The sequence below is a fragment of the Astatotilapia calliptera genome, chromosome 22, assembly GCF_964374335.1.
Source record: "Astatotilapia calliptera chromosome 22, fAstCal68.1, whole genome shotgun sequence".
Taxonomy (NCBI): Eukaryota; Metazoa; Chordata; class Actinopteri; order Cichliformes; family Cichlidae; genus Astatotilapia; species Astatotilapia calliptera.
Window position 1 is genome coordinate 972229 of NC_137442.1, and position 6000 is coordinate 978228.

Here is a 6000-nt window from a genome sequence, read left to right on the forward strand (position 1 = left end):
TTTTCGGTTTCACAAAGCGAGTTTAGATTAATTCCGAGTGAGTTACTATGACGACACACTTCCGTGAAGCTAACCTGCTCCCTAGCAGGTTTACTTCTACTAACCCTGACGTTCTCCGCCTCTTTGTCGGAAACCTGACTGTAGGAAGTGTCAGACATGGCGTGCTCCTTCCTTGAAGAGCCAGTAGATATTGAAGCCCAAATTCTCCACAGAGCTCTCCGCCGGGAGAGAGTGATCAGAGCGCGTTTGGACATTTTATCATTTCCTGATGATTTCCTGTGTGAACGTTACCGTTTTTCAGCACAATCTATAATTTATTTGAATAACATCCTCAGGCCTAATATTGCTCATGTGACACATCGCGGACATTCTCTCAGTTCATTGCATATTATTTGTATTGCACTTCGGTTTTTTGCAAACGGGAGCTTTCTGTATAATATCGGTGACGCTGAGCACGTTTCCAAGGCTACCGTCTGTCGGGCAGTCAGGAATGTTACAGTTAAATGGTAAATGGTAAATGGCCTGTATTTATATAGCGCTTTACTAGTCCCTAAGGACCCCAAAGCGCTTTACATATCCAGTCATCCATCAGTTGCACTGAAACGTCTCCTGTACTCGTTTGTGGTGTTCCCCGGTCATAGACCCACAAGATTTATCAAAGAGGGATGCCACAAAATTGCAGGTATCAGGATGAACGAAACTTAATTCATGATGTGGTGATATTTGAACTACTACTTAAATTTTACATTTATTCTCACGGTTCCCAGGCGTGATTGGCTGTATAGATGGCGCTCACATTCCAATCATTGCTCCTTCAGTAAATGAAGGAGACTATGTGAACAGGAAGTCTTTCCACAGCATTAATGTACAGGTACATAGTTCCCTGTAGCATTTCAAACTAACAAATTATTTCATTATAGTAATGGATGCTAATTTGTGTTCTCTGCACTGTGAAGATCATATGTGATGCTGCCAACATTATCACAAATGTGGAAGCCAACTGCTCAGCCTCTGTGAGTGGTGGTGGTGGAGGACCTCCACCTGTTTTTCGGGCCTCCGCTTTTTTTCTGTTGGCTATAACGGGCCACATTTGAGCATACAGAGTAAGCAAATATGTACTTGTAATGTGCTCAGATAATTTCAATAAGTGCTTACAGAAAGAAAATTAATGTAGCCTCTAACTGCAATCGATTTACATCGGACAAACAGACCAAGCACTATGGCTCATAATACAATTACACCTTACCTGTTTGGACTATATTTTTATATTTCATTTTTACTTGCTGCCAGGAACGTTTGGGGCCTGTTGGGTTGCACCTGCGCTCACATCACGTCACAAAATAAAATGTATAAAATAAAAAATAAAATGAAATATCATAAAATAACATGTTAAATGGGTGGAAATCCCTCGATCAATGTTTAAATTAACACTCACGCATTGACTCTGTCGGCTATGTTTTGCCATGCATGCTCACTTTCTTTTGCAGCTGAGGCTGTGTTACTTTTTTTCCGCAAAATTTGCATGTTATCGGCATATGCTGCCATCAGAATTTCGGCCTCAAGCGCTGTAAAATACATTGACCGCGCCTTCTTTCCCTCCGTCTCCATGGTGACTCGCTTAATCTGTGCTCCACTAATCAGGGCTTTATGTATCCTCGTGCGCGCGCTTAACTTGGGGTTAAAGCAACTCCGCGTTGACTGAACTAATTGTTATCAGCCTTTCTGAAACCGAATATTCCGAGTTGGACAGTTCGGGGTTACTCAACCCTGAGTATCGTTTTTCACTCTGAGTTTTCTAAACCGGCTTCCTGAAATAGGGCCCTGGTGTATTTCAGACCCAGCAACACGCTCAGACAGAAACTGGTTCACCCGAAAGACAAAACGCCAAAACACAAACTTAACAATGTGGTGTTTGCTGTACAGTGCAGCGAGGAATGCTCAGACCTCTACATTGGAGAGACCAAACAGCCACTTCACAAGCACATGGCACAACACAGAAGAGCCACCTCCACAGGACAAGACTCAGCAGTCCATCTGCATCTTAAGGTCAAAGGTCACTCTTTCGAGGATGCCAATGTTCACATTTTGGACAGAGAGGACAGATGGTTTGAAAGAGGAGTGAAAGAAGCATCTATGTCCACTGTGAGCGACCATCTTTGAACAGAGGCGGGGTTTACGACACCAACTCTCTGCCATCTATAATCCAGTTTTGAGATCCTTCCCAGACGCCTTAACGCCCACTCACATCCTGGGCCATCTGACCTCAGGACATCACATGATAAGGTGGGGCCAGGTTTCACAATGAACACACCCGAAACTCTGGCTGATTGGGACCCACACCCAGTTTCACACCTTGGCTCAGGCGATTAGAGGATCATCAGGGGGTCCTTTTGTCCCTCTGTGGGGGGAAACTCCCACTAGGTTTATATCTGGGACTCTCCACCATTTGACCTTAGAACTGAAGAAGCTTCTCGGATGAGAGGTGAAACGTCTTCAAGCAACTTAAAGAAGTCCAGACGCTTTTCTTTGCAAGCTCCTTTGACAATCATGGAGGAGCACCTGCACACTCAAATTTACATATTATAATTGCGACAACAGTCGTAACACCTGTTAGTATCAGGGTAACAGACTACATGATGAACTACTCTCCAGTACACAACTGTGTGCAAAGGGATCAAATTAATGTGTGATGTAATTATGAGGTACGGCCTTAAAGGTAAAAATACATTTCAACACCATAAGTATGAGTTATGCACTCAACACACTCTGTTCTTCACGTAGATATATGTCTGGTTTCCTCTCTTTCTTGCTTTCCTTTTCAATGATACAGATGCTGAAGGTTTGACTCAAGCAGTTCATTTTAGACTCTATAGCAACAGCACTTTCATTAGTAACTGAAGTCTGTGTGTTCATGGTTACACTGATTTGAAGGTAAGAAAGTAACGGGCAGCTGAAAAGGAGATGGGCTGTGAGAGAACCGAGGGACGCTCTCTGCTGCTTCTGCTAACAACAAGAGCCTGAACGGGCCCTCGTTACTGGTCCTCGGCCAGCGGTGAGCAAATCACTGGAAGTTGGGTGCTCTCATCAATCCACAGCTAATGGTCTGTGCAAAGTGCTACAGTGTCTCTTATCACACCAGAGATAGAACCTCGGGATTTTTGGGCTGGTGCCCGGGCAGAGAAGGCTGTTTGGCTTCCATTTGCATCACAGTCTGCCCCCATTCAACTGATGGCTATAGGATCGTTTTTTACACAACGGGCTGAGAGAGAGTTGAAAAAGTAGCTCCTATTGACAGTGAATGATCCTCCCTCAGGGACAGGTTCACAGATGGTTTCATTAAACATTCAACTTATTCAAACTTTAGAAGAGCTGGGCTCTTGGCTCAGGGGTAACATTTACTCTAATGCATTTTAGGCCTGATTTCAACCAGAGATTAGTTGCTTCAATGTTGAGCTGAACTATGAATTCAATTTTAGAAATGAACCTTCAGCTAAATGGCACAATGCAAGGTGGAGTCAAAATAAGGACACCAGAAAATACAAAGGAAATGCCACGCTGTTTAAGAATAACATGATGGAACAGTATCTGCAATAATAATATAGTATTAAGTCTCCTGAAAGAACTGCTACAGTCAAATGGTGTGAAAGGATGAGATGTGGAGGACAAAGCAGGTTAGCCTGAGAAGTCAAGTTGATCTCCTACATCAACTTGTCCATAAAGCCCTCCACTACAAGGCTCCACTGAGTATAAATGCTTCGGCTGGACTCCAAGCAGACCTGGAAACAGTTCACATGAAACATGATTCATCCTCGGCGTCTGCGGCTGTGTATAATTTCTGCCTCTCTGTTCGTAGTTTTTCATGTGCTTCCTGATTCTAATTTCCCTGCATTCAGATTAGAACCCCAGACGTGTGCATTGTGTCCCATGTATTTTGCATCGTATCTCATATGCTTGTGTTTCATGAAACTTTGCTCATGTGTCCTTACATTGCCATACAAGTGACATGACAATGAGATTCCCTTAATTAAACCTTGCATACTGGTACTACATACTGGGTAAATGTTGACATTTGCTGGGAGTAAAAATACACCAAATTTCAGTCTTTTAGCCTGAAATTTGATCACTTTTCCTGACGTGACCCAAAATACACAAAATGTAAAACTAGTTTTAAATGTTATATTTTTGTACATTGATTCTATACCAGGTCAGATGTGACTCATATCTGTTCAGGTGAATTTTAGATCCAAGTCTGTGTGGTCCATTATTCCTGTGTGAATCTTTATGGGATAGTGTTTGAGGGAAACATTAACATTGTTACTAACTGCCTATGTTCCCACCAGATTTGCCCAGTTTCCTGCAGATAGTCATTGGTTATTTTAAATTAATCACAAGAAACCTCTGGTGTAACAGTAAAGCAGCAGTGAATGGAATAAAGTGCTGTGAAAGTGTAGTTAAAAGCACTCTGAATTGTCTCTAAGGCCAGATAATTACTACACAAATCAGAGTATATTAGATGTTTGGCTGTCTCTTGGTACTTGTGCTTTGTATCTGCAAGTACAAATACCCAGAGTCCCCGATTGTTTCAATCAGGGGTACCAGGAGACCCAAACAAGACTAAGTAGCAAAATAAGCTGTTTGACACTGGCAGACAAGATTTGGCAAATTTTTCACAACCCACTGTGCTGCTCAACCTACAAAAGCATTTTCCTTACAAATGTGGCACCATTCAAGGGGAGGTGACCCAGCTTTTCAACTGTGTAAGATTCATTGCCTGGAAGAATTGCTACAGCAAAGAAATAATCCTCCAGTCACAAATATGAAATAAAATTTTGAACTGTGGGTCAGCATTTGGTGGATACACTTGAATACATACAAACCTTACGTTGAAGACATAAAATATGAGCAGTGTATAAAGGTTAAAACAGCAAGTTATTTTTACTTTGTCATTACATCATCAGTAATGACTACATGACTACTGTTTTGCTGCTCTCACATGATAATGAGGAAGCTGAAAAATGTGGCTTCTTAACATTCACTTCGATTAAGTTTTATTTATATAGAGCCAAATTACAACAACAATCACCTCAATGCACATCCTCTAGGTTTAAGCTTTTAGGGGGAAACTGACTCTAACGAGATGGCAGATATCTCGGTTATGGCGCTCTGCTTTTTAATACATGGATGTCTCATATATCACGTGACTCTTCTTCTGCACAAAATGATCCCTATGAGTGTGGTCTACTCCAGTGAGAGACATTATTAGATGCTGAAATGTTGATACAAATCTATAAAGAACATAAAAAACAGTTAAATGCAAGACTGTTGCAAATAAGGTGGGAGATGAATGCTTCTGAAAGATGTGTATCTGCCCACAGCGCAATAAAGCAGACGTGGTAAGTGCAGCCTGTCGCCAGATCAAAGTTAATATTACTGGTTGAACAGGTGTTCTGAGATCTTTACACCATTGGCCCAGTGTAACAGGAACTACAAAATAAAAGCATTTGCTATAAAGGTAAGGCTGTGGCCAAATTCACAGTGCTCCCAGTGGACAGCAGTGCCTCACACAAAATAAAACCTTCAGATTTTTAATGTCAATCAATCAAGGCTTTATTCGCCACGTGCAGGTTGTCCTGCTGTGAAATGGGACCCCCCGACCTTACACACACAACACAGACATCACATGGGGATACAGGTCGGAGATCGGTAGCGTTACAGAAAAAACACTGAAATATACACTACAATGGGAAAGTACAAGAGGAAAAAAAGAGACCTATACTCATGCCGGTTCCGCTTTCTTAATTCTCCGATAAGCCAGGGCCAAGCCAGCTCCGATCAGCCAGAACCCTGTTATCATGGTTCCGAATAGGTAGATATCTTCAGCGTCCTCGGTCGACAGTCCCGCCAGGCACACGACCCTCCATGTCTGCCACCCGTCCATCGTGTATCCGGCAGGGAAAGTCCCTCCAGGGCACTCAGGCTCTCCCGAGCCCAGACTTCTCG